The following is a 14,140-nucleotide window of genomic DNA, read 5'->3' as shown; positions in this document are numbered from 1 at the left end:
TGTCCTCCCCCAGGATGGAATACGAAATGACATTTTCAAATTCAGCATCTTTGTGATGGGAACAGACTCAGGAAGAGCCAATAACAGTTTTACATATATATTTAGGGCAGGTGTCTTTTGTGAACTGACATGGAGAATTATGTGTCAGCCTCTGCGACGTGCATGCTTATCCTTATTTAATTCTCAGGTCCCATAAGAGGAGTTATTAGTACCTACTCCTTTTTTATGGGAGAGGAGACCGAGGTGACTTACCCACAGCCACAGTAATTGACATTGGTTGTTCACAGACCCTCTAAATCATTTGTGCTCCCTTCACAGTTTGACAATGACCTATTTTGTAAATCCTGTCTCTCCAACAGCAAAAAAAAATCATAAAACCACCATTACCACCAAACTCCAACATTTTCAAGCCTCCCTTAATGCCAGGGTGCAGACATGTGGTTTAGATTCTACCAGTTAGGTATAAGCCACTTGGGGAACCAAGCAGGATATGGGGTGCCCTCTTGGTTGTGGGAGTAGAATCAGAGGTGACAGGGTGGTGGGTTCATGTACCAGCAGCTTCCTAACTGGAACCACCTTGGTGTTCGTCAGTGATATTTCTGAAAGCTCAGCCTGTTGCCCCTGACTTTCCAAAGGGTGCACAATTTTTCTAAAGTTCCCGAAAAAATTCCCCACTGTTTACAACTCAGAACCTCAACTGAGAATCTGTTTTGGGCCCTGGTCTTTATTTCTCTAAAATTGATTACGACTGAGAAAAGTTCCTGCCTGCTGTCCGTGTCTCCTTTTCCTGCTGCTCCTGTGGCTGCCTTCTCTGCAGCCTGTGGGGTGGAGCAGAGCCCAGCAGTCTGGCCAGCATCCACCTCCCCAGCCTGGGGACTGTGGGGCCTCAGTGCTGAAAAGCCTGGGCAGAGCCATCTCACCAGCTCTTGTTGTCTCTTTCCTGGCCGTTAAGTTTGTATATTTAATAACCTCCCCCCCCCCCACAAAGGCTTTAGGGTTCCAGGGCTGAGCAGTATAGCAGATTATACCCCATTGTGATCCCTTGTCTTGCTTTCAGGAACATTGAGCCACACTGACTATCAAGACCTCTTTCTATAAGGTTGGAAGAGAATAGGTGCTTTTGTGACTCACTGCCTGTTCTGGTCCCAGGCTCATCATCTGCTTTGGGGCCAGCCACAGCTCTGAGCCAAAGAGCAACCCTTGCAGGAATTTCCCGAGGGAGCCTTTAGTTATAAGCTGATTGACTCCTTCAGGGGCTCGAGCTTTCCAATGCCATTGGTGGTGTCTCTTTAATTCTTGTTCTATGTCTAGGTTGTTAATAGTGTACTTATTGACTGGAGAAAATCTGTGATCCCATTTGCCTCCATAACCTTTCAGTTGTATAGCCAGCCTAGCAGTCCCTGCACTGAAAATGTGTGCCACATTTGCCTGCTGCTTGGAAGAATGCCAGATGTAGAAAAGAGAAGTCGGTTTGCAAAACAGACCTTTCTCTTAGTATTTCCTTAAAATATTTTCCAATTTATCTATCACTTTTAACCTGTTCATATTTCTCCTTATTGTGTCAATTTTTGTATTTTATCCTTTTCAGGATTTTTTTTCCTCAGTGGCATCATTTTACAGTATATGGGATATTCACTTATAATTTAAAACAATCTTTTGTGTATAGCTGGCTACATCTCCATCCTCCTTCCACATTTCATTGATTTATGTCTTTCTCTTTGTCTTGATTAGTTCCAATATGAGTTTGTCTCTTTTGTTAGTATTTCCAGAGAACCAGATTTTAGATTTATTAATTTTACTGTTTTTCTATTCACTTATGTCTACTTTTGTTATTATTCTGTGTTATTTTCCTCTTTTATTCCTAAGATTTTTAAGTGGAATGCTTAGCATCATTATTTTTGCTTTTATGTTGTAACAGAATCATCTAATGCTCTAATTTTACAAATGAGGTCTGCTGTGCCAGGATCCTATAGTTTTGCTATTTTTTTTTTGTGGTACGCGGGCCTCTCACTGTTGTGGCCTCTCCCGTTGTGGAGCACAGGCTCCAGATGTGCAGGCTAAGCGGCCACGGCTCACGGGCCCAGCCGCTCCGCGGCATGTGGGATCTTCCCGGACCGGGGCACAAACCCGTGTCCCCTGCATCGGCAGGTGGACTCTCAACCACTGCGCCACCAGGGAAGCCCAGCTTTGCTATTTTTAACATTATTTTAATTATCTCCTAACTTTACAGTTATTGTGTTCTGGATTCTTTTCCTCATCTGTATCATGTGCTACAGCACGAAAGTTTAAAATATGGGTTTATCATAAGATTGGATAGGTTAGAAACCCAATTCCTATACTAACCAATATGTGACCTTCTTCAGAGACAGGTGGTGAAGACTGCGTAGCTAATACATGTAAAAGGTTTTGCTTAAACCATTCTGTAAGTGTTCATAGCAAAGTTCGCTTGGGCATACTCAAGGATCTGAACATTTGGGGTGGTGGGCATACTGATTAGTGGCACAGGTGTCTCAGCATGGGTAGTGGATAGACCTCACACACTTGATTCAGGTCTGCAATCTTGTACTCGCTGCTGCTGTCCTGGGTTGTTTCTTTGGGTTTCCTGTTTGTTCAGGTGCCTTCCTTGAGGAGTACACCATTCTGCTACTTACACAACTTCCTTTCTTTACATGATATAAATTATTCACCCCATAAAGCAGCACACATCTTACTATTTTCTTTTATTTAGCCTTTTTGTTGAATGGCCATGTTTTCTTTATTCTTAGGAAAGTTTGGACCATAGTCGCTCTTGTTTTTAGCAATTAAAGTGACTATTTAAAGACGAAAAGGCGCATTCTTATGTAATCATCCAGGTATGGTGAAATGCAACCATTTTCAACTCTATGGAATATAAGAACTTCTTGCTTTTTGGTTTGTTTTCATGACTTCTTCTCCTTTTCCATTCTTTATTAATCTGTGACTTTTTTTAATTTTTAAAAATTTATTAAAAAATAAATAAAACGTAATGGTACAAAAAGTTTAAAAGTAAAAGAATTGGAAAAGATACACTGTGCAAATATAAACCCAAAGGAAATTGTATAATAACAGATACAGTAGACTTGAAAGCAAAAGTGTTACTAGAAATAAACAAGGGCAGTTCATATCAACAAGTCCAATTTACCAGGAAGTTTTAAATTTGTATGCACTTAAGTTCAAATTGTATAGAGCAACAGAGCTACAAGGAAAAAATAGACAAATTCAGTATCACAATAGGAGATTTAACATACTGCTGTCATACACTGATAGAGGATACCTCTTTCAGAACCAGTAGACCCCCCCAAAAACAAAATTAGTAAGGACATAAAAAACTTAAATAACGTGAGCAGCAAATTTGATTCAACAAGCAGATATATAGTCACTACACTCCAAAATTTTAAATTACAAGTTATTTTCAAGCACACTTGGAACATTTTTTTTTTTTAAGAAGATGTTGGGGGTAGGAGTTTATTAATTATTTATTTTTGCTGTGTTGGGTCTTTGTTTCTGTGCGAGGGCTCCCTGTAGTTGTGGCAAGTGGGGGCCACTCTTCATCGCGGTGCACAGGCCTCTCACCATCGCGGCCTCTCTCGTTGCGGAGCACAGGCTCCAGATGCGCAGGCTCAGCAGTTGTGGCTCACAGGCCTAGTTGCTCCGCGGCATGTGGGATCCTCCCAGACCAGGGCTTGAACCCGTGTCCCCCGAATTAGCAGGCAGACTCTCAACCACTGCGCCACCAGGGAAGCCCGGAACATTTTTTAAACTGACCATATTGTGCTATAAGGAAAATTTTAACAAATTTCTAAGTATTAAATTATACAAAGTGTGTTTTTTGACTTATAGTTAACCTAAAGATCAGTAATAAAAAAGTAACTACAAGTTATGAAAAACACTACTTCTAAGTAACCCCCCAAAAAACAAATCACAATTGGAGTTAGAAAAAATTTGAATTGAATGATAATATTACATACCAAAACTTGGATGTGACTAAAGCTGTGCTTATAGGAAAATGTATGTCTTTTTTTTTCTCTCAAGGTAACAGTAGTGTTTTTTTTTTTTAATGCACACATGGCTATAAACCTAATAAATAGGTTTTCTCTATTTTTTTTTATACAGCAGGTTCTTATTAGTCGTCAGTTTTATACATATCAGTGTATACATTGTCAATACCAATTGCCCAATTCATCACCCCCTCACCCCCACCCCCCAACGGCTTTCCACCCTTGGTGTCCATATGTTTGTTCTCTACATCTGTGTCTCAATTTCTGCCCTGCAAACCGGTTCATCTCTACCATTTTTCTAGGTTAATATATATGCGTTAATATACGATATTGGTTTTTCTCTTTCTGACTTACTTCACTCTGTATGTCAGTCTCTAGATGCATCCACGTCTCTACAAATGACCCAAGTTCGTTCCTTTTTATGGCTGAGTAATATTCCACCGTATATATGTACCACATCTTCTTTATCCATTCTTCTGTCAGTGGGCATTTAGGTTGCTTCCATGACCTGGCTATTGTAAATAGTGCTGCAATGAACATTGGCGTGCATGTGTCTTTTTGAATTGTGGTTTTCTCTGGGTATATGTCTAGTAGTGGTATTGCTGGGTCATATGGTAATTCTATTTTTAGTTTTTTAAGGAACCTCTATACTGTTCTCCATAGTGGCTATATCAGTTTACATTCCCACCAACAGTGCAAGATGGTTCCTTTTTCTCCACACCCTCTCCAGCATTTGTTGTCTGTAGATTTTCTGATGAAGCCCATTCTAACTGGTGTGAGGTGATACCTCACTGTAGTTTTGATTTGCATTTCTCTAATAATTAGTGAGGTTGAGCAGCTTTTCATGTGCTTCTTGGCCATCTGTATGTCTTCTTTGGAGAAATGACAGTTTAGGTCTTCTGACCATTTTTGGATTGGGTTGTTTGTTGGTTTGTTTGTTTGTTTTTTTGTGGTACGCGGGCCTCTCACTGTTGTGGCTGCTCCTGTTGCGGAGCACAGGCTCCGAACGCACAGACTCAGCGGCCATGGCTCATGGGCCTAGCTACTCCGCGGCATGTGGGATCCTCCCAGACCGGGGCATGAACCCACGTCCCCTGCATCGGCAGGTGGACTCTCAACCGCTGCACCACCGGGGAAGCCTGGGTTGTTTGTTTTTTTAATATTGAGCTGCATGAGCTCTTTAGATATTTTGGAGGTTAATCCTTTGTCCGTTGATTGATTTGCAAATATTTTCTCCCATTCTGAGGGCTGTCTTTTCATCTTGTTTATGGTTTCCTTTGCTGTGCAAAAGCTTTTAAGTTTCATTAGGTCCCATTTGTTTATTTCTGTTTTCATTTCCATTACTCTAGGAAGTGGATCAAAAAAGATCTTGCTGTGATTTGTGTCAAAGAGTGTTCTTCCTATGGTTTCCTCTAAGAGTTTTATAGTGTCCAGTCTTACATTTAGGTCTCTAATCCATTTTGAGTGTATTTTTGTGTATGGTGTTAGGGAGTGTTCTAATTTCATTCTTTTACATGTAGCTGCCCAGTTTTTCCAGCACCATTTATTGAAGAGACTGTCTTTTCTCCATTGTATATCCTTGCCTCCTTTGTCACAGGTTAGTTGACCATAGGTGCAAGGGTTTATCTCTGGTCTTTCTATCTTGTTCCATTGATCTATATTTCTGTTTTTGTGCCAGTACCATATTGTCTTGATTACTGTAGCTTTGTAGTATAGTCTGAAGTCAGGGAGTCTGATTACTCCAGCTCCGTTTTTTTCCTTCAAGACTGCTTTGGCTTTTTGGGGACTTTTGTGTCTCCATACAAATTTTAAGATTTTTTGTTCTAGTTCTGTAAAAAATGCCATTGGTAATTTGATAGGGAGTGCAGTGAATCTGTAGATTGCTTTGGGTAGTAGAGTCATTTTCACAATGTTGATTCTTCCAATCCAAGAACATGGTATATCTCTACATCTGTTGGTATCATCTTTAATTTCTTTCATCAGTGTCTTATAGTTTTCTGCATACAGGTCTTTTGTCACCCTAGGTAGGTTTATTCCTAGGTATTTTATTTTTTTTGTTGCAGTGGTAAATGGGAGTGTTTCCTTAATTTCTCTTTCAGATTTTTCATCATTAGTGTATAGGAATGCAAGAGATTTCTGTGCATTAATATTGTATCCTGCAACTTTACCAAATTCATTGATTAGCTCTAGTAGTTTTCCAGTGGCATCTTTAGGATTCTCTATGTATAGTATCATGTCGTCTGCAAGCAGTGACAGTTTTACTTCTTCTTTTCCAATTTGTATTCCTTTTGTTTCTTTTTCTTCTCTGATTGCCGAGGCTAGGACTTCCAAGCTATGTTGAATGATAGTGGTGAGAGTGGACATCCTTGTCTTGTTCCTGATCTTAGAGAAAATGCTTTCAGTTTTTCACCATTGAGAATGATGTTTGCTGTGTGTTTGTTGTACATGGCCTTTATTATGTTGAGGCAGGTTCGCTCAATGCCCACTTTCTGGAGAGTTTTTATCATAAATGGGTGTTGAATTTTGTCAAAAGCGTTTTCTGCATCTATTGAGATGATCATATGGTTTTTATTCTTCAATTTGTTAATATGGTGTATCACATTGATTGATTTGTGTATATTGAAGTATCCTGCATCCCTGGGATAAATCCCACTCTATCATGGTGTATGATCCTTTTAATGTGTTGTTGGATTCTGTTTGCTAGTAATTTGTTGAGGATTTTTGCATCTATGTTCATCAGTGATATTAGTCTGTAATTTTCTTTTTTTTGTAGTATCTTTGTCTGGTTTTGGCATCAGGGTGATGGTGGCCTCACAGAATGAGTTTGGGAGTGTTCCTTCCTCTACAATTTTTTGGAAGAGTTTGAGAAGGATAGGTGTTAGCTCTTCTCTAAATTTTTGATAGAATTCACCTGTGAAGCTGTCTGGTCCTAGACTTTTGTTTGTTGGAAGATTTTTAATCACAGTTTCAATTTAATTACTTGTGATTGGTCTGATCATATTTTCTATTTCTTCCTGTATCGGTCTTGGAAGGTTATACATTTCTAAGAATTTGTCCATTTCTTCCAGGTTGTCCATTTTATTGGCACAGAGTTGCTTGTAGTAGTCTCTTAGGATGCTTTGTATTTCTGCGGTGTCTGTTGTAACTTCTTTTCCATTTCTAATTTTATTGATTTGAGTCCTCTCCCTCTGTTTCTTGATGAGTCTGGCTAATGCTTTATCAATTTTGTTTATCTTCTCAAAGAACCAGCTTTTAGTTTAATTGATCTTTGATACTGTTTTCTTTCTTTCTATTTCATTTATTTCTGCTCTGATCATTATGATTTCTTTCCTTCTACTAACTTCGGATTTTGTTTGTTCTTCTTTCTCTGGTTCCTTTAGGTGTAAGGTTAGATTATTTATTTGAGATTTTTCTTGTTTCTTGAGGTAGGCTTGTATAGCTATAAACTTCCCTCTTAGAACTGCTTTTGCTGCATCCCATAGGTTTTGGATTGTCGTGTTTTCATTGTCATTTTTCTCTAGGTATTTTTTGATTTCCTCTTTGATTTCTTCAGTGATCTCTTGATTATTTAGTAACATAGTGTTTAGCCTCCATGTGTTTGCATTTTTTATGTTTTTTCCCGTGTAATTCATTTCTAATCTCATAGCATTGTGGTCAGAAAGGATGCTTGATATGATTTCAATTTTCTTAAATTTACTGAGGCTTGATTTGTGACCCAAGATGTGATCTATCCTGGAGAATGTTCCATGTGCACTTGAGAAGAAAGTGTAATCTGCTGTTTTTGGATGGAATGTCCTATAAATATCAATTAAATCTATCTGGTCTTTTGTGTCATTTAAAGCTTCTGTTTCCTTATTTATTTTCATTATGGATAATCTGTACATTGGTGTAAGTGAGGTGTTAAAAGTCTCCCACTATTACTGTGTTACTGTCGATTTCCTCTTTTATAGCTGTTAAGTTGCCTTATGTATTGAGGTGTTCCTATGTTGGGTGCATATATATTTATAATTGTTATATCATCTTCTTGGATTGATCCCTTGATCATTATGTAGTGTCCTTCCTTGTCTCTTGTAACATTCTTTATTTTAAAGTCTATTTTATCTGATATGAGTATTGCTACTCCAGCTTTCTTTTGATTTCCATTTGCATGGAATATCTTTTTCCATCCCCTCACTTTCAGTCTGTGTGTTTCTCTATGTTTGAAGTGGGTCTCTTGTAGACAGTATATATATGGATTGTTTTTGTATTCATTCAGGAAGCCTGTGTCTTTTGGTTGGAGCATTTAATCCATTCACGTTTAAGGTAATTATTGATACGTATGTTCCTATTACCATTTTGTTAATTGTTTTGGGTTTGTTTTTGTAGGTCCTTTTCTTCTCTTCTGTTTCCCACTTAGAGAAGTTTCTTTAGCATTTGTTGTAGAGCTGGTTTGGTGGTGCTGAATTCTCTTAGCTTTTGCTTGTCAGTAAAGCTTTTGATTTCTCCATTGAATCTGAATGAGATCCTTGCTGGGTAAGGTAATCTTGGTTGTAGTTTCTTTCCTTTCATCACTTGAAGTATATCATCCCACTGCCTTCTGGCTTGGAGAGTTTTTGCTGAGAAATCAGCTGTTAACTTTATGGGAGTTCCCTTGTATGTTATTTGTCCTTTTTCCGTTGCTGTTTTCAGTAATTTTTCTTTGTCTTTAATTTTTGCCAATTTGATGACTGTGTGTCTTGGCGTGTTTCCCGTTGGGTTTATCCTGTATGGGCCTCTCTGCACTTTCTGGACTTGGGTGGCTATTTCCTTACCCATGTTAGGGAAGTTTTCGACCATAATCTCTTCAAATATTTTCTCGGGTCCTTTCTCTCTCTCTTCTCCTTCTGGGACCCCTGTAATGCGAATGTTGTTGCGTTTACTGCTGTCCCAGAGGTCTCTTAGGCTATCTTCATTTCTTTTCATTCTTTTTTCTTTATTCTGTTCTGCAGCAGAGAATTCCACCATTTTGACTTCCAGGTCACTTATCTGTTCTTCTGCCTCAGATATTCTGCTATGGATTCCTTCTAGTGTATTTTTCATTTCAGTTTTTGTATTGTTCATCCCTGTTTGTTTGTTCTTTAATTCTTCTAGGTCTTTGTTAAACATTTCTTGCATCTTCTCGACCTTTGCCTCCATTGTTTTTCCGAGGTGCTGGATCATCTTCACTATCATTATTCTGAATTCTTTTTCTGGAAGGTTGCCTATCTCCACTTCATTTAGTTGTTTTTCTGGGGTTTTATCTTGTTCCTTCATCTGGTACATAGTCCTCTGCCTTTTCGTTTTGTCTGTCTTTCTGTGAACGTGGTTTTCGTTCCACAGGCTGCAGGATTGTAGTTATTCTTGCTTCTGCTGTCTGCCCTGTGGTGGATGAGACTATCTAAGAGGCCTGTGTAGGTTTCCTAATGGGAGGGACTGGTGGTGGGTAGAGCTGGCTGTTGCTCTGGTGGGCAGAGCTCAGTAAAACTTTAATCCCCTTGACTGATGATGGGTGGGGATGAGTTCCCTCCCTGTTGGTTGTTTGGCCTGAGGTAACCCAAAACTGGTGCCTACCTGGGCTCTTTCGTCGGGCTAATAGCAGACTCTGGGAGGGCTCACACCAGGGAGTATTTCCCAGAACTTTTGCTGCTAGTGTTTTTGTCCCCATGGTGAGCCACAGACACCCCTGCCTCTGCAGGGGATCCTCCAACACTAGCAGGTAGGTCTGGTTCTGTCTCCCCTGTGTTCACTGCTCCTTCACCTGGGTCCCAATGCTTACACTAGTTTGTGTTTGCCCTCCAAGAGTGGAGTCTCTTTTTCCCGCAGTACTGTCGAAGTCCTGCAGTGAAATCCCACTAGCCTTCAAAGTGTGATTCTCTAGGAATTCCTCATCCTGTTGCCGGACCCCCAGGTTGGGAAGCCTGACATGTGGTTCAGAACCTTCAGTCCACTGGGTAGATTTCTGTGGTATAATTGTTCAGCAGTTTGTGAGTCACCCACCCAGCGGTTATGGGATTTGATTTTGCTGTGATTGCGCCCCTCCTATTGTCTCACTGTGGCTTCTCCTTGGTCTTTGGATGTGGGTTATCTTTTCTGGTGATATCCAGTGTCTTCCTGTCAATTATTATCCAGAAGGTAGTTGTGATTATGGTATTCTCACAAGAAGGAGTGAGAGCACGGCCTTCTACTCTGCATTTTGGTTAGCTTCCCTAATCTGTGACTGAAACTGTTCAATTTTTACATGAGAATTTTGTTTAATATTTAGTATATTTACTAACATATAGTATAGTGTACTTATTAGCAAAAACCCTGTCCCTCTGTTCAGTTCATTTTGATTTTGTTCTCTGTTGCATAGTTTCTCTACCTACTTATCAAATAGTTTTTATTTATTTATTTATTTTTCTTCTTTTTTAAATCTTTATTGGAGTATAATTGCTTTACAATGCTGCGTTAGTTTCTGCTTTATAACAAAGTGAATCAGTTATACATATGTTCCCATATCTCTTCCCTCTTGCATCTCCCTCCCTCCCACCCTCCCTATCCCACCCCTCCAGGCGGTCACAAAGCACAGAGCTGATCTCCCTGTGCTATGCGGCTGTTTCCCACTAGCTATCTACCTTACATTTGGTAGTGTATATATGTCCATGCCTCTCTCTCACTTTGTCACAGCTTAACCTTCCTGCTCCCCATATACTCAAGTCCATGCTCTAGTAGGTCTGTGTCTTTATTCCTGTCTTACCCCTAGGTTCTTCATGACATTTTTTTTTTTTCTTAGATTCCATATATATTTGTTGGCATACGGTATTTGTTTTTCTCTTTCTGACTTACTTCACTCTGTATGACAGACTCTAGGTCCATCCACCTCATTACAAATAGCTCAGTTTCGTTTCTTTTTATGGCTGAGTAATACTCCATTGTATATATGCGCCACATCTTCTTTATCCATTCATCCGATGATGGACACTTATGTTGTTTCCATCTCCGGGCTATTGTAAATAGAGCTGTAATGAACATTTTGGTACATGACTCTTTTTGAATTCTGGTTTTTCTCAAGGTATATGCCCAGTAGTGGGATTGCTGGGTCATATGGTAGTTCTATTTGCAGTTTCTTAAGAAACCTCCATACTGTTCTCCATAGTGGCTGTACCAGTTCACATTCCCACCAGCAGTGCAAGAGTGTTCCCTCTTCCCCACACCCTCTCCAGGATTTATTGTTTCTAGATTTTTTGATGATGGCCATTCTGACTGGTGTGAGATGATATCTCATTGTAGTTTTGATTTGCATTTCTCTAATGATTAATGATGTTGAGCATTCTTTCTTATGTTTGTTGGCAGTCTGTATATCTTCTTTGGAGAAATGTCTATTTAGGTCTTCTGCCCATTTTTGGATTGGGTTGTTTGTTTTTTTGTTACTGAGCTGCATGAGCTGCTTATAAATTTGGAGATGAATCCTTTGTCACTTGTTTCATTTGCAAATATTTTCTCTCATTCTGAGGGTTGTCTTTTGATCTTGTTTATGGTTTCCTTTGCTGTGCAAAATCTTTGAACTTTCATTAGGTCCCATTGTTTATTTTAGTTTTTATTTCCACTTCTTTAAGAGGTGGGTCCAAAAGGATCTTGCTGTGATTTATTTCATAGAGTTTTCTGCTTATGTTTTCCTCTAAGAGTTTGATAGTTTCTGGCCTTACATTTAGGTCTTTAATCCATTTTGAGCTTAGTTTTGTGTATGGTGTTAGGGAGTGATCTAATCTCATACTTTTACATGTACCTGTCCAGTTTTCCCAGCACCACTTATTGAAGAGGCTGTCCTTTTTCCACTGTACATTTTTGCCTCCTTTATCAAAGATAAGGTGACCATATGTCCATGCATTTATCTCTGGTCTTTCTATCCTGTTCCATTGATCTATCTTTCTGTTATTGTGCCAGTACCATACTGTCTTGATTACTGTAGCTTTGTAGTATAGTCTGAAGTCAGGGAGCCTGATTCCTCCAGCTCCGTTTTTCGTTTTCAAGATTGATTTGGCTATTCGGGGTCTTTTGTGTTTCCATACAAATTGTGAAATTTTTTGTTCTAGGTCTGTGAAAAATACCAGTGGTAGTTTGATAGGGATTGCATTGAATCTGTAGATTGCTTTGGGTAGTAGAGTCATTTTCACAATGTTGATTTTTCCAATCCAAGAACATGGTATATCTCTCCATCTATTTGTATCATCTTTAATTTCTTTCATCAGTGTCTTATAATTTTCTGCATACAGGGCTTTTGTCTCCTTAGGTAGGTTTATTCCTACATATTTTATTCTTTTTGTTGCAGTGGTAAATGGGAGTGTTTTCTTGATTTCTCTTTCAGATTTTTCATAGTGTATAGGAATGCCAGAGATTTCTGTGCATTAATTTTGTATCCTGCTACTTTACCAGATTCATTGGTTAGCTCTAGTAGTTTTCTGGTAGCATCTTTAGGATTCTCTATGTATAGTATCATGTCATCTGCAAACAGTGACAGCTTTACTTCTTCTTTTCCGATTTGGATTCCTTTTATTTCCTTTTCTTCTCTGATTGCTGTGGCTAAAACTTCCAAAACTATGTTGAATAAGAGTGGTGAGAGTGGGCAACCTTGTCTTGTTCCTGATCTTAGTGGAAATGCTTCAGTTTTTCACCATTGAGGACGGTGTTGCCTGTGGGTTTCTCATATATGGCCTTTATTATGTTGAGGAAAGTTCCCTCTATGCCTACTTTCTGCAGGGTTGTTATCATAAATGGGTGTTGAATTTTGTCAAAAGCGTTTTCTGCATCTATTGAGATGATCATATGGTTTTTATTCTTCAATTTGTTAATATGGTGTATCACATTGATTGATTTGCATATATTGAAGAATCCTTGCATTCCTGGGATAAACCCCACTTGATCATGGTGTAGGATCCTTTAAATGTGCTGTTGGATTCTGTTCGCTAGTATTTTTTTGAGGATCTTTCCATCTATGTTCATCAGTGATATTGGCCTGTAATTTTCTTTCTTTGTGATATCCTTGTCTGGTTTTGGTATCAAGGTGATGGTGGCTTCGCAGAATGAGTTTGGGAGTGTTCCTCCCTCTGCTATATTTTGGAAGAGTTTGAGAGGGATAGGTGTTAGCTCTTCTCTAAATGTTTGATAGAATTCACCTCTGAAGCCATCTGGTCCTGGGGTTTTGTTTGTTGGAAGATTTTTTGTGTGTGTGTGTGTGTTATGCGGGTGTCTCACTGTTGTGGCCGCTCCCCTTGCGGAGCAACAGGCTCCGGACGTGCAGGCTCAGTGGCCATGGCTCATGGGCCTAGCCGCTCCGCGGCATGTGGCATCGTCCCAGAATTGGGCTCGAACCCGCATCCCCTGAATCCGCAGACGGACTCTCAACCACTGTGCCACCATGGAAGCTCTGTTGGAAGATTTTTAGTCACAGTTTCATTTTCAGTGCTTGTGATGGGTCTGTTCATATTTTCTATTTCTTCCTGATTCAGTCTTGGCAGGTTGTGCATTTCTAAGAATTTGTCCATTTCTGCCAGGTTGTCCATTTTATTGGCATAGAGTTGCTTGTAGTCATCTCTCATGATCCTTTGTATTTCTGCAGTGTCCGTTGTTACTTCTCCTTTTTCATTTCTAATTCTGTTGATTTGAGTCTTCTCCCTTCTTTTCTTGATGAGTCTGGCTAATGGTTTATCAATTTTATTTTTATGATTTCTTTCCTTCTGCTAACTTTGGGTTTTTTTGGTTCGTCTTTCTCTAATTGCTTTAGGTGCAAGGTTATGTTTTTTATTCGAGATGTTTTCTGTTCCTTAAAGTAGGATTGTATTGCTATAAACTTCCCTCTTAGAACTGCTTTTGCTGCATCCCATAGGTTTTGGGTCGTGTCTCCATTGTCATTTGTTTCTAGGTATTTTTTTATTTCCTCTTGATTTCTTCAGTGATCACTTCGTTATTAAGTAGTGTATTGTTTAGCCTCCATGTGTTTGTATTTTTTACAGATCTTTTCCTGTAATTGATATGTAGTTTCATAGCATTGTGGTCAGAAAAGATACTTGATACAATTTCCATTTTCTTAAATTTCCCAAGGCTTGATTTGTAACCCAATATATGATCTATCCTGGAGAATGTTCCATGAG

The sequence above is a fragment of the Tursiops truncatus genome, chromosome 16 (assembly GCF_011762595.2).
Source record: "Tursiops truncatus isolate mTurTru1 chromosome 16, mTurTru1.mat.Y, whole genome shotgun sequence".
In the NCBI taxonomy this organism is placed as follows: domain Eukaryota; kingdom Metazoa; phylum Chordata; class Mammalia; order Artiodactyla; family Delphinidae; genus Tursiops; species Tursiops truncatus.
Note: the sequence above shows the minus strand (reverse complement) of the source record.